Raw genomic sequence first — 14,731 nt, 5'->3', positions numbered from 1 at the left:
TGGGGAGTGATATATGCGACGAACCAGTGCTTTAGAGATAACTTATTGAACCTGGCTGAAACATTATTTTCGTGGGCTATAGGCTTACTGTTTTTTCGATTTTCCGAGAAAATTATTCGGAGCTTATTCGTTTCTTTTTCTTGCAAGTCGGCCTCAGAACATGCGTGGGGAGTGAAATATGCGAGGAACCAGTGCTTTAGAGATAACTTATTGAACCTGGCTGAAACATTATTTTCGTGGGCTATAGGCTTACCGTTTCTTTAATTTCTCAGACAGACAGACACACAGACAGACAAGAAACTTTAATTGGTCTTAAATGACTATGTTGTAGTAGCGGGCCGCTCCTGCGCCGGGGGTGGAAGATCGTGATGTTCAGCCTTGTCGCAGGCCCTTTGGACAGCCCGAAGCTGGACTTGAAGGTCGTCGCTCTTGACGGCTTCCTCCCAGTCTTCTTGCCTGTTGAAAGGCGAGTGGCGCAACGCAGAACATTGCCACCGCATGTGGTTCAATGTGGACCGTTCCTCGCCGCAGTCTGGGCAGCGGGGATCCACAGCTGGAGTGTAGTGGCTCAGACTTGAGCGAGACGGAAAAGAGCCCGTCTGCAGCATTCTCAGCACTGAGGCCTGGGGTCTGCCTAGCTTCAGGTGAGGAGCCGGAAACTGCCTGCGTCCCAGCTGGTAGTGAGCCGTTTTATCGTGGAAAGTAAGCCGTGGGTTGGTCGTTCGGTCGATCTCCTGCGAAGCCGGGCGCCTTGGACCGGCGCGGTTGATGAGACCTCGCGCCTGGTCGCGGCCAGCTCATTCGGGTTGATCGAGCCGGGGGTGACGTTTCGGCCGATGTGAGCCGGGAACCAAGTGATGACATGACGGGCCGTGCCTGCCTTTCGGGTCCTCAGCACTGCCGCAGCCTCGGCCGAGACCGAGCCGGGGAGAAAGGCCATCACCGCCGACCTGGAGTCTGTGAAGACCTACGTGAGCCCGGGTTCGCACAGAGCCAGCGCCACTGCGACTTGCTCTGCTACGGACGCCGTCGAGCGTTGGGTAGACGCCGCATTCAGGATCTTGCCCTGGGGGTCAACCACTGTTGCTACGTAGGAGTTTGACCTGGGATACCTCGCCACGTCGACAAAGGACGCGAGCTCTGTGTTCGTGATGAGTGCTCGGGCTCTGACTGCGCGCCGGGCCTCGTTGTGTTGTGGATGAACGTTCCTCGGGAAGGGGGAGACTTGAAAGGCGTCCCTTTCACCCTCGCAGAGCGGGACTGCGCACGACTCCTCGGCCATGGCTGCCAGACCCACCATTTCGAGTATTCGACGGCCGGCCTTGGTGGTAGAGAGGCGAACGATCTGTGCCGTTTTGTGTGCTTCGACCACTTCGCTCAGGGTGTTGTGGACCCCGAGTTGCATCAATTTCTCCGTGCTGGTCGTCACGGGGATGCCGAGGACTCGTTTAATGCTCTTCCTCATGATTGCGCAGATCTTGTTCTCCTCCGACCGCGACCAGCTTAGCACAGAAGCCACGTAGTTGATACGGCTCATGAGGAGGGCGTGGTAGATCCTTATGAGGTTGGCTTCGCTGATATGCCCCCTCCCTGCTGGTCACTCGCGAAACGAGTCTGAGCATGTTCTCCGTCTTCGCGCTCAGGCGCGCGATCTCAGAACATGCCTCAGAACATGCGTGGGGAGTGATATATGCGAGGAACCAGTGCTTTAGAGAGAACTTATTGAACCTGGCTGAAACAACATTTTCGGGGGCTATCGGCTTACTGTTTTTCGTTTTTCCGAGAAGATTATTCTGAGCTTATCCGTTTATTTTTCTTGCAAATCGGCGTCAGAACATGCGTGGGCAGCGATATATGCGAGCAATCAGCGCTTTAGAGAGAACTTATTGGACCCGGCTGAAACAATATTTTCGCGGGCTTATCGTTTTTTCATTTTTCGGAGAAAATTATTCTGAGCTTACTCGTTTATTCATCGCATAAATCGGTGACCGCGCGTCCGTGGGGAGCGATACATGTGAAGAACAATCGCTTTAGAGAAAACGTTTTGAACCTGGCTGAAACTACACTTTCGTCGGCGTTTTCCCATTTTTCAGATAAAATTAATCTGAGCTTATGTGAAGATGCGTAAATATGGGTCTGCACGCGCGTGGGCAGTGATTTGTGGCTATAGGCTTACGTTTTTTTTTTCATTTTTTCGCGGCAAGCCAATTCGCGTATATCCGTTCACTCATCTTTGAAAATATCATCAGCAAGTGCAATGGGAGTGATGTATGCGCCGAACAAGCGCTTTTGAGAGAAGTGGTTGGACGGGACGAAAATTGTAATGGGCTATGGGGTTAACATTTTTTTAAATTTCAAATCTGCGTTTAAAACCAATCTTTGTATACTCATTTATTCATCGCGAGAATCGACGTCAGCTAATGCCTGCGAGCTGAAGTGTCGATCGAGCCATCATTTTCCAGTGATGTGAGTGGACCTGGCTGCACTGATATAGTAACGGCTTATCTTTTTTTCTGAGAAAACCAGGTAGGTCTCTAGGGAGGGGCTATATGGTCTTACCCAGACCATGGGGCTGTTGCTCAGCGCGGTGAGCGGCCGCGTTTAGAGAGCTTTCGGTTGTCAGGGCAGTGAGTTCACGAGACCTTCGCGTTGCCTCGGAACAATGGGGTTTGAGACAAGACAGTGGAAACAACAGAACGCCCTCCCCACCCGCGTTCCTGCTGTACCACGACCGTAGTCAAATGCACAGAGCTCAGTTCTTGCTGCGGATTCCACATCAAGAAGCATTAACACGAAAACAAACAGAAGCGCGCGATTCGACATGGCGCAACACGGTCGAGTCGGAGAGCCTAATTGCATGCATCATAGATGAATAGAAAGCTTTCCTGCTGACTCCTTAAAAATCACAGGAGATCGACTCGACAATTCGAGAAACTCCTCTCCTAAGCGAAGTGAAACCAGACCTCTTTCTGCATTTTTGCGAGCACTGCATGAAGGCTCGGCATTCGCCCGGCGAAAACTGCACCACGCATGCTAAGCAAACTTGGTGTAAGCATTTGACGATGAGAAGCACGAACTGATTGATTGCCTCCGAAGGCAACGGGCGCAAAAACTATCTGCACGATAAAGGACGTCGGCGAAAACTGCACCACGCGTGCTAAGCAAACTTGGTGTAAGCATTTGACGATGAGAAGCACGAACTGATTGGTTGCCTCCGAAGGCAACGGGCGCAAAAACTATCTGCACGATAAAGGACGTCGGCGAAAACTGCACCACGCGTGCTAAGCAAACTTGGTGTAAGCATTTGACAATTGCAAGCACGAACTGATTGATTGCCTCCGAAGGCAACGGGCGCAAAAACTATCTGCACGATAAAGGACGTCGGCGAAAACTGCACCACGCGTGCTAAGCAAACTTGGTGTAAGCATTTGACGATTACAAGCACGAACTGATTGATTGCCTCCGAAGGCAACGGGCGCAAAAACTATCTGCACGATAAAGGACGTCGGCGAAAACTGCACCACGCGTGCTAAGCAAACTTGGTGTAAGCATTTGACGATTACAAGCACGAACTGATTGATTGCCTCCGAAGGCAACGGGCGCAAAAACTATCTGCACGATAAAGGACGTCGGCGAAAACTGCACCACGCGTGCTAAGCAAACTTGGTGTATGCATTTGACGATGAGAAGCACAAACTTATTGGTCGCCTCCGAAGGCAACGGGCGCAAAAACTATCTGCACGATAAAGGACGTCGGCGAAAACTGCACCACGCGTGCTAAGCAAACTTGGTGTAAGCATTTGACTATGAGAAGCACGAACTGATTGGTTGCCTCCGAAGGCAACGGGCGCAAAAACTATCTGCACGATAAAGGACGTCGGCGAAAACTGCACCACGCGTGCTAAGCAAACTTGGTGTAAGCATTTGACGATTACAAGCACGAACTGATTGATTGCCTCCGAAGGCAACGGGCGCAAAAACTATCTGCACGATAAAGGACGTCGGCGAAAACTGCACCACGCGTGCTAAGCAAACTTGGTGTATGCATTTGACGATGAGAAGCCCGAACCAATTGGTTGCCTCCGAAGGCAACGGGCGCAAAAACTATCTGCACGATAAAGGACGTCGGCGAAAACTGCACCACGCGTGCTAAGCAAACTTGGTGTAAGCATTTGACGATGAGAAGCACGAACTGATTGGTTGCCTCCGAAGGCAACGGGCGCAAAAACTATCTGCACGATAAAGGACGTCGGCGAAAACTGCACCACGCGTGCTAAGCAAACTTGGTGTAAGCATTTGACAATTGCAAGCACGAACTGATTGATTGCCTCCGAAGGCAACGGGCGCAAAAACTATCTGCACGATAAAGGACGTCGGCGAAAACTGCACCACATGTGCTAAGCAAACTTGGTGTAAGCATTTGACGATGAGGAGCACGAACTGATTGGTTGCCTCCGAAGGCAACGGGCGCAAAAACTATCTGCACGATAAAGGACGTCGGCGATAACTGCACCACGCGTGCTAAGCAAACTTGGTGTATGCATTTGACGATGAGAAGCCCGAACTTATTGGTTGCCTCCGAAGGCAACGGGCGCAAAAACTATCTGCACGATAAAGGATGTCGGCGAAAACTGCACCACGCGTGCTAAGCAAACTTGGTGTAAGCATTTGACGATGAGAAGCACGAACTGATTGGTTGCCTCCGAAGGCAACGGGCGCAAAAACTATCTGCACGATAAAGGACGTCTGGAAGTCGGCGTTGCTGCGAGGTTCCGCATATATTTATGCCGTATATGGAAGGCATAGATGCTATACTGTTGAACTACCAAAGCTACTCGAATGAGGTATTGCGTTCTCGACTGAATTGTTCCTCAGAATTTTTGAAAAAGGCAGCCCAGAAAGAAATACAATGAAACAGAGTCCACAGCTTTTATCTTAAATGTTATCAGATTATTAAGTATTAGAAGTGCAAAAAGATAGCAGTGTTCAAACCTGAAAGTGATGTCATTTTACTGGCGCGGTTCCTTACGGGCATCGTATAGTGGCGACTGTTCGATGCCATTATAGGCCCTACAAGGCGTGTTACATAGAGCTTTTAAAGGTTTAAAAAGGCAGCATAGCAAGAAAGAAAGAAAGAAAGAAAGAAAGAAAGAAAGAAAGAAAGAAAGAAAGAAAGAAAGAAAGGAAGAAAGAAAAGGAACGAAAGACACGGACGGAGACGAAAAGGACGAGCGCTGACATTCCAACAACTCTGTTAATGATTCACAATATATACGCGCTGTCCGAGCCAGGGCTTATCATCTGCGCGTGCGTAAACATGCCAGCGTTTTGTCTGAGAGCGTGATGGAGGCCACGCTGACACATCCCTTCCCGAGTCTCGTTCAGACTCTGCGGTTTCCCACGTCACACGCGTTTTAATCTTCTTGATAATGGAGGTGTTTGCAAGGTCTGATGAACAGTCCTTGCAAGTCAGACAATGGCTTGCCAGAAAACGCGCATTTTATAGCGAAGCTGCGTATAGCTACCCTCCGGGCGGCGGTCGATGTCCGTCCGTCTACGCGTCGCGTCGACACGAAGAAATTTTCGCCTCCAGTCTCTCACGAATGCTCTATAGCTCTAAATCTGATGCAGATATCTTGAAAAAAAAAAGAATCGCACTGAAATTGGCCGCTAAGACGACTCTATCATTACGCCGAGTTTCATTTACTTGCCATAATTAGTTAAAAGTGAAGTTGTTAACGTTTCAGAATTCCCGTCCGCTGTCATTACATGGGCGTCTATACAGAGGGAGCATGGTTACAGAAAATCGCTTTAACCCTTGCTTTATGGAAGCTGTCCCGAAAAAAATTATATGACATTTATTTATTTATTTATTATACTTAAAAGGCCCCAGAGATGGGGTATTACATGAGGGATGGGCTTAGTTTAACAAAACAGTGATTCGAGAGCAGCCTTGAAGTGATGAGCGTCGGAGTGGTGCGTGTTGTCGGCAGACAGACCGAGATTAGGACGACTAAGCCACTAAGACGACTCTAACATAACGCAGAGTTTCATCTGCTTTTCATAATTACGTAGTTCACAGTGAATTTGTAAATATTGCGGAATTCCCGTAATACACGTCACAGCTTCATAAAAGAATAAGAATAAATCACGTTTTTGTGTCCTTCAATAATAATAATAATAATAATAATAATAATAATAATAATAATAATAATAATAATAATAATAATAATAATAATAATAATAATAATGTAATGAAGAAAGGAAGATAATGCCATCCCGATCATCATCAAGAACGGAGGGCACGAGATCGGCGCTCGGACACCACCATCTTGTTCTCCCGACCTACTGTTCCGAGCTACCGCCTGTTTGTTGGACACTTCCAATAAACCTCCTTACATTTGGTGGAACGTGTTGGGTACGCACATTGCCGGCACCCTGGAACTCCGATCCCGTACGTTGCACTCGACCATGCACGCTGACTCTGCCCAACCGCCACCATCTCTCCCGGCCGCCGTTTGCCCCGGCCCGGTTCGCCAGCGAGACCCCCCGGTATTTTCGGGTACGGAAGACCAGGACGTCAAGGACTGGCTGTCGGCCTACGCAAAAGTTAGTGGACCCAACAAGTGGGATGACGCTGCTAAGCTGAGTACCGCGAACTTTTACCTGGCTGGCGTGGCGAAGCTGTGGTATACGAACCACGAATCGGAATTTGAGAACTGGCCCGCTTTTAAGGAGGCAATATCTGCCGTTTTAGGTCGCCCTGCCGTGCGGAAGTTATGCGCCGAGCAACGGCTGTGCACACGGGCACAGCAACCGAATGAAACTCTTACCGCCTATATTGAGGACATAATCGATCCCTGCAGGCGCGCCGATGCTTCAATCAGCGAAAGTGCCAAAACACAGCATATTATGAAGGGTGTCGATGACGATGTCTTTCAAATGCTTCTTGCGAAGTCTCCTGGCACAGTGTCTGAAGTGGTAACTTTGTGCCACAGCTACGACGAATTGAGAAGGCAGCGGGCTCTCACCCGACGTTCATCTCATACGTACAGTCAACCACTCGCTGCACTGGACATCGTGCCTGACCAGTCATACCTTCTCGCACAAATGAAAGAATTTGTGCGTGAGGAGGTGGCCCGTCAGTTGTCTTTCCTGCCGTTTGCTCAGCGTCAGGAGCTCCCACAGCAGCAGCAACTGCAGCGACCAATCCCGTTGGCTCCCGTGCTGCGACACGTCATCCAAGAACAGATTTCCGAGGTCGTGCCGGTGCCCATTCAGCAGCAACCTGTCGCGGCGCCTCTAAGTTACGCTGAGGTAGTAAAGCGGCAGCAGCTTCAACAGCCCTCACCGTCGCATGGTGTGTCGTATGCTGCAGCCCCGATTCAGCCGTCCTTGACATGGGCTGCTCCCAACACTGCAAATCCCTGGCGAACGCGCGACAACCGGCCGATCTGTTTTGCATGCGGTGGCCCTGGTCATACCACCAGATTCTGCCGCCGTCGCGCGCCAGGATACTCAGACGCCTGTTCGCAGAACTACATGGATCGTCCCCGCTCTCGTTATGAAGGTCCGGGTCCCCAAACAAGCACGTCTTCACGTGACTATCCGCAACCCACGTCTCGTCGCTCACCTTCATCCCGTCGCCGATCCTTGTCGCCCATGCGTCTTCGACCAGCCCCTGAAAATGAGGGAAACTAACCCCCGCAGTTCATGAGGCAAGAACTGCGCTGTCGAAATGCTCAAGTCCTCGAACTTTGCCGTCGAATATTGTCGAAGTTTTCGTAGAAGGCACCCGTGCATATGCTCTTGTCGATACCGGTGCTGCCGTTTCTGTTATAGACGCCACACTTTGCCGCAAGCTTCGGAAGGTGACCACGCCTCTTGAGATGATGCCCTTATGTACAGCGAATGGAGACCCTGTTCGGCCTACAGCTGCCTGCACTGCTCGACTTATTATCGCTAAAGAGCACTACATTGTTGAGTTTATCCTCCTTTCATCCTGCTCGCACGACATCATACTTGGCTGGGACTTTTTATCGTATAATCACGCCGTTATTGATTGTGCCAGATCTGAACTTCAGCTCTTCTCGTTGTGTGACCAGTCATACAACCCCGCTCATCAAGCTGCACACAAGCTAGTCATAACAGAAGATACAGAAATTCCGCCGACAGCAGCTGTTTTGCTCCCCGTATTCTGCAACAGCATATGTGATGAAGCTGCATTCTTTGAACCATCACGCCTCCTCCTAAGTCGGAAGCCACTTCTTCTGCCTTATTCGATCCCCTCTATTTCGAATGGAACAAGCGCTCTCTGCCTCACAAATCCTCTTCCGTATCCCATCAAACTGCTTAAAGGTGAATCCCTTGGATGCATGCAACCCATTGATATTGGCCAAATTTTTTCCGTGCAGCATGATTCAGCTCGACGCGACCTCGACGTCGTCAGTGCTCTTAATCCTTCTGATGTACCAGCTGCCGACCTATTCGATTCGTCGATCGCAGACGGACTGTCACCATTTGAACGCTCTGCTCTTCTCCAGCTGCTCTACCAGTTCCGCGACTCTTTCGATGTTGTCCAACGGGCCCTTGGCCGAACTTCTACCATTGTTCACTACATCGACACCAACTCGCCAGTGCGACAACGCCCTTACCGTGTCTCCACCGCGGAACGTCAAGTTATTACCGACCAGGTTGACGATGTGCTTAAACGCGACGTTATTCACCCTTCACAAAGTCCGTGGGCATCACCTGTGGTTCTCATTAAAAAAAAGGAAGGATCAATTCGCTTCTGCGTGGATTACCGGCGCCTAAACAAGGTCACTCGAAAAGACGTGTACCCGTTACCCAGAATTGACGATGCCCTTGATTGCCTACAAGGTGCCGAGTTTTGTTCATCGTTAGACTTGCGTTCCGGGTATCGGCAGGTGCCTTTAGCAGAGGCCGACCGTTCAAAGACAGCCTTCGTCACGCCTGACGGTTTATATAAATTCAATGTCATGCCCTTCGGCCTCTGCAATGCGCCTGCCACCTTCGAGCGCATGATGGACTCGGTTCTGCGGGGTTTGAAGTGGCACATGTGTATCTGCTACCTCGACGACATTGTTGTCTTTGCGCCAGATTTCGCAACCCATCTGGAACGCCTCAACCATGTCCTGACGTGTCTGAAGACCGCTCAGCTGCAACTAAACCTCAAGAAGTGCCGCTTTGCTGCGCGAAAACTTACAATTCTCGGTCACGTCGTGTCAAAGGACGGTGTGCTTCCGGACCCTGCTAAACTACGTGCCGTGACCGACTACCCCAAACCGACGACTCTAAAGCAGTTACGAAGCTTCATAGGGTTATGCTCCTACTTTCGTCGGTTTGTGCGCAACTTCGCCTCTATAATTGCGCCGTTGACCCAACTTTTAAGCAGCGCCTCCAGTCTTTCGTCATGGTCTTCTTAGTGTGACCAAGCCTTCTCCACCCTTCGCCGTCTCCTGACGTCACCACCTATACTGCGCCACTACGATCCGACGGCCGCAACTGAGGTGCAAACAGACGCCAGTCGTGTCGGCCTCGGTGCTTCGCAGAGTATGTCGTGGCATACGCCAGCAGAACGCTCACCAAGGCTGAGTAAAACTATAGCGTCACCGAGAAAGAATGCTTGGCAATAGTCTGGGCGCTTGCCAAGTTCCGCCCTTACTTATATGGCCGCACGTTTGATGTAGTTACGGACCTTCATGCATTATGTTGGCTGTCTTCGTTGAAGGATCCGTCAGGTCGCCTTGCCCGCTGGGCTCTTCGACTTCAAGTTTGACATCCGCGTTATATATCGTTCCGGACGCAAGCATGCCGATGCTGATGCACTGTCGCGGTCACCACTATCCACCGAAACTGCGTCCATATCCATTGTAGACCACCCATTGTCAGCTCTTGACGTCGCCACTGTCTCCTCTGCACAGCGCCACGATCCCTGGATCGCTTCGCTTCTTGACGTTTTATCCGAGGCACCCACCCTTTCGACCACTAAAACACTGCGACGCCAAGCTTCGCACTTCAGCATCCATGATGGCCTCTTGTACCGGCGCAACTACTCGCCAGATGGTAGGAAGTGGCTCCTAGTTATCCCGAGAGCGCTGCGCTCTACAATCTGCGCGTCCTTTCACTCCGACCCGCAGTGTGCTCACGGCGGTGTCTACAAGACCTATGAACGCTTACGCAAAAGGTACTACTGGCGCGGAGTGTTTCGCTTTGTCCGCAAGTTCATTCGCGGCTGCCACGAGTGTCAACGACGAAAAAAACCACCGCATCCTGCCGCAGGTTCATTACAGCCCCTTCCGTGCCCAGACCGCCCATTCGACAGCGTTGGAATTGACCTTTATGGACTTTTACCTTTGACCACGGCGGGAAACCGATGGACTATCATTGCTGTCGACCACCTTACACGATACGCCGAAACCGTTGCTCTTCCCACGGCGACAGCACAGAACGTCTCCTCTTTCATCCTCAAGCGTTTTGTGCTTCGACACGGTCCTCCTCGCGAACTCCTCAGTGACCGTGGCCGCGTATTTCTCTCTGATGTAATCCAAGGACTTCTCCACCAGTGCAGCATTGTACATCGGACGTGTACTGCCTACCACCCTCAGACGAACGGTCTCATTGAGCGGTTTAATCGGACACTGGGCGACATGCTTGCGACACATGTTGCATCTGATCAGTCAAACTGGGACCTGGTTCTTCCATTTGCGACATACGCGTACAACACCGCTACGCAAGTCACAACCGGGTATTCCTCCTTCTTCCTTCTGTACGGTCGCCAGCCGACGCACACTATCGACACGTTGCTGCCATACCCACCAGATGCCTCAGAGTGCACGGCCGTGTCGGAAGCCACCCATTACGCTGAAGATTGCCGACAACTAGCCAAGCGCTTTACTACAGCCGACCAACAACGCCAGAAAAACGCCCGCGATGATGACCACTCTCCTGCCGCAACATTCACTCCTGGAGCACTTGTGTGGCTGCTTGTACCACCCTGCGCCCCTGGCTTGTCGTCCAAACTACTCCCAAATTATCATTACCTTACGCTGCACCTCTTACCTCTTACGCTGCACGGCGACCGTCGTCGACGTGGACGTGATGTTGTTCACGTAGACCGCCTCAAGCCGTAATTCGACCCTCTTGTCCCCACCTGTTAGGTCGCCAGGATGGCTCCACCTTTCACGACGGGGGCAATTGTAATGAAGAAAGGAAGGTAATGACATCCCGATCATCATCAAGAGCGGAGGCCACGAGATCGGCGTTCGAACACCACCATCTTGTTCTCCCGACCTACTGTTCCGAGCTACCGCCTGTTTGTTGGACACGTCCAATAAACCTCCTTACAACAACAACAACAACAACAACAACAACAACAACAACAACAACAACAACAACAACAACAACAACAACAACAACAACAACAACAACAACAACAACAACAACAACAACAACAACAATAACAACAACAACAACAACAACAACAACAACAACAACAATACATAGATGCGTCTATTGAGGTAAAACACCACAGCTTCGCTGCTCGTCCTTCACAGAGTGGAATGGCAGATGATTTTTTTTCGTGCTCTCTTGATCTATCATTAACACATCTCCCAGTTTGCCCAACGTACAATTTTCAGCACCTTAAAGGAACGGGATGCACTACACTTCCTGCGCATTCAACACAAGGCCGCCTGTGCTTTGTGCCGCAGTCACGTTGCTGGGTTGCTGCCGGGTCGACCCACCCACAATGCTTTGACAGCTTGTGGGAGGCAGAGAACACGACTTTCACCTCGTTAGGCTGGGCCAACTTTTTCAGCTTGTGTGATAGCGGGTGAACGTGAGGTATCACAGCTACCGTCTGCCTATGCTGTGCACGTGTTTCACACGTTCGAAACTTAGAGCGCATCTTTTTTAAAAGCCTGCGTACAGCGCGTCTATTTAGCCCCATATAGTCTCCCGTGATCCATCACTATCCCTCAACACCAGCACAGGCGGCATGCCAACTGGACCACCGAACAGGCCAGACTATAGAGTGCGTACCTAGACAGACCTCTGGGAGGGGTAGTCATCTGGCACAAGAGGGAGCTCTGTGCGTGCATTCCTGACGAGCAATAGGTGCAGAGGAAAGGTGAAAATGACGAACTTGGTGGTATAAGCCACTATACCCTGTTTCAACGCTTATATCTGCCCGTCCGTCCTCCGTCGTGCCGTGTTTGCCGGGGACTCCCCCGGCCGGGGCGAGTGCTGTTGCTTTGCACCGGCTCCGTGTTCACACCGGACGTTCTCGAGCGGTGGCAACCACCCCGAGGGCGACCTTCTCCTTCCTCCTTTCCCGACTTCCTTACATTGCAAGAACCCAGGCTATCCGCGGACCAGGATGTGTCATCGGATTCGCACAGCTCCCCGGACTGGCCTTTTCACGTGGTTGACCCATCGCTTCTTCTGGAAGTGCCAGTGCCTCGTTCAGCACCGGGACCGTTACCTCAGAACAATGCGAGTGTCCTAATATGAGGCATGGATTACGCCATCGACCCGATTGGCAGATGACTAACAGGTTCATCTAGCACTCGCACTTGGCTTTCGTTAAGGGTGCGTGCATACTTAAGTGGCTCCGAATACACACCACGTCTCCTGATGTTATCTACCCAACAGGCGCTTAAGCCAAGTTTCCGTAAATACATTTGAATTAACGAATCAAAATTATTTTATGGTTGTAGCTGCATCATCTGCATGCATTCAGTGTAATAACAGTGGGCGTGCGTTCGTATGTGCGCGCGCTGTACATGTGCCCAGTGACAACGCAAACCCATAAGTGGAACGATTTCCTTCTAACAGCTTATCGACCGGGAAAAAGAAACAGCGCTGGTATTATGTGTGTAGCCAATCTCAGCCGTATAATTATTGCCGTTGCGCACATGCGGCCATTACACATTTGGTAATTCGCAATGATGTGCACTCCTGAGAGCAATAAAAATAACGAAATTTCAGAAAGTCTGCAAGGAAAGCATTGTATTCTTACTTTGCACAGAGTAATGTAGAAAAGCGCATGACACAACAAAAACAAGTTCATTGTGGTCTAAAAGGGGCAACGAAGATTGTGACCGTTCTGCGTAGTGTAACGATGCCGACTACGTAAGTGCACATCCCTGCATTGGGTTTAAATGGTCTCCAGGGCTGCATCCAAATTCATAAGAAAAATTGCTAATATGCTGCAGGGCAGCGTCACACACGGAAGGGAGTGAGTTGTACTTGCCGCCGCATTTCATGTAGCACCACGATATGAAGAGCAGCTGCGCGGGAGAGTAGGCTTCAAAGTCGACGAGTCTGACGGTATGAGCGGCGTCGCTCTCGAACGCAGCCAGCAAAACGGCGAGAGACACGATTTCGGTAACCGCTGCCGGCCCTTGCTGCGCTGACGGTGCCTTGGCAAGACAAGGCAGGACCGCAGAGATCACATCGCTGGTGACGTGTTCCTCCATGAGAAGCTCTCCCATAGCCTCGGCCGCCTGCGCTCCGAGACCGGCATAGTTGACCATGGTGGGGAGGTCGTAGTCGTACAAGGGAAATGAAAATGCGAACGGCATGAAGTGGAAGTCTGCCTGCGATGGAAGAAGAGAGTAGACCTTCGTGCTGTGGACGGTGTTTGAGCCGAAGACACGACCGGAAAAGCGCGCGTGCGCCATGACCTTTTTCCAGTTGTCGACGAAAGAGTCTGTCATGGGGGGTGCGGCTTCATCAAGCTCGGAAGCCTCAATACCATGCTCGTCCTGATCCACACTCGGCAGCACTGTCTTGAGCGATGTCCAGTTGGCGACTACTGGCTTCTCGGGATCGAGAAAATTCCACTTGTCAAGATGACCGCGGTACGTGCTGCGCACGGTTAGAAGGAGTTTCTCGACATCGGCGAGTGTTTGTCCGTTCAGAATCAGTGCGTTGTACTGGGAGAAAGTGGCGTGTCCCCCGAACAGCTGAACTCTTCCGAGGCAGAATGCGCCGTGCTGCAGAAGAGCTCGGTACCTGCTGGAATAATAGTTGGCTACAAGGTCTGCGTCCGCGTAAAGCGCGGCGACTTGAACTGTGCACCAAGACACGTAAAGGTGAACCATGCTTTCGCCGTGCCGGTGCCAAAGCTCGACGAAAGCATAAACGAAGCCGGGATCCCAGAGAATGACTGTGGCGTCGTCGTCCACAGTCACGTTGTACGCTCTCATCGCTTCCGCGAAGCGGGCTTTAGACAGGTTAAGGCGCGCTTCGTAGAGCCAGGACTGTGAGATGGACATCTCCGCTCTATGCCCCACCGTGATGTTTGCTAACGCGCTGGTCATGTCATCTGACACGGACATCATTTCGTCCAAGCCGACGACCGTACCTCGGCCTGCCACGCTGAACTTGTCGCGCAGGGCGTTGAAGTAGATTCTTTTCTGAACGTGCGTGTGGAGACGTTCATACTTGGAAGATATAACTGGGAACGAGGTTCCCCTGGTCAGTACAATTTTATTCTTCTCCGCGCCACCTTCCACATGAAGTACAGCGTCCCAGCCAAGGGTCATCGACGTTTCCAGCATTAGACGGAGCACGTCCGGCTTATCAGGGCGGTGAGGCCACACGATGCCCGCTGCGGACAGCGCCAGCTTGGCGTTCGCCAAGTCGTTGCGCGTGCCTTTGACTACTGCGTCGCAGCTTCTGTACAACGCAGCTATCCGCTCCT

This window comes from Dermacentor variabilis, chromosome 5 (genome assembly GCF_050947875.1).
Source record: "Dermacentor variabilis isolate Ectoservices chromosome 5, ASM5094787v1, whole genome shotgun sequence".
In the NCBI taxonomy this organism is placed as follows: domain Eukaryota; kingdom Metazoa; phylum Arthropoda; class Arachnida; order Ixodida; family Ixodidae; genus Dermacentor; species Dermacentor variabilis.
The sequence above is the reverse complement of the archived record's forward strand: the minus strand, read 5'-3'. Positions refer to the sequence as shown.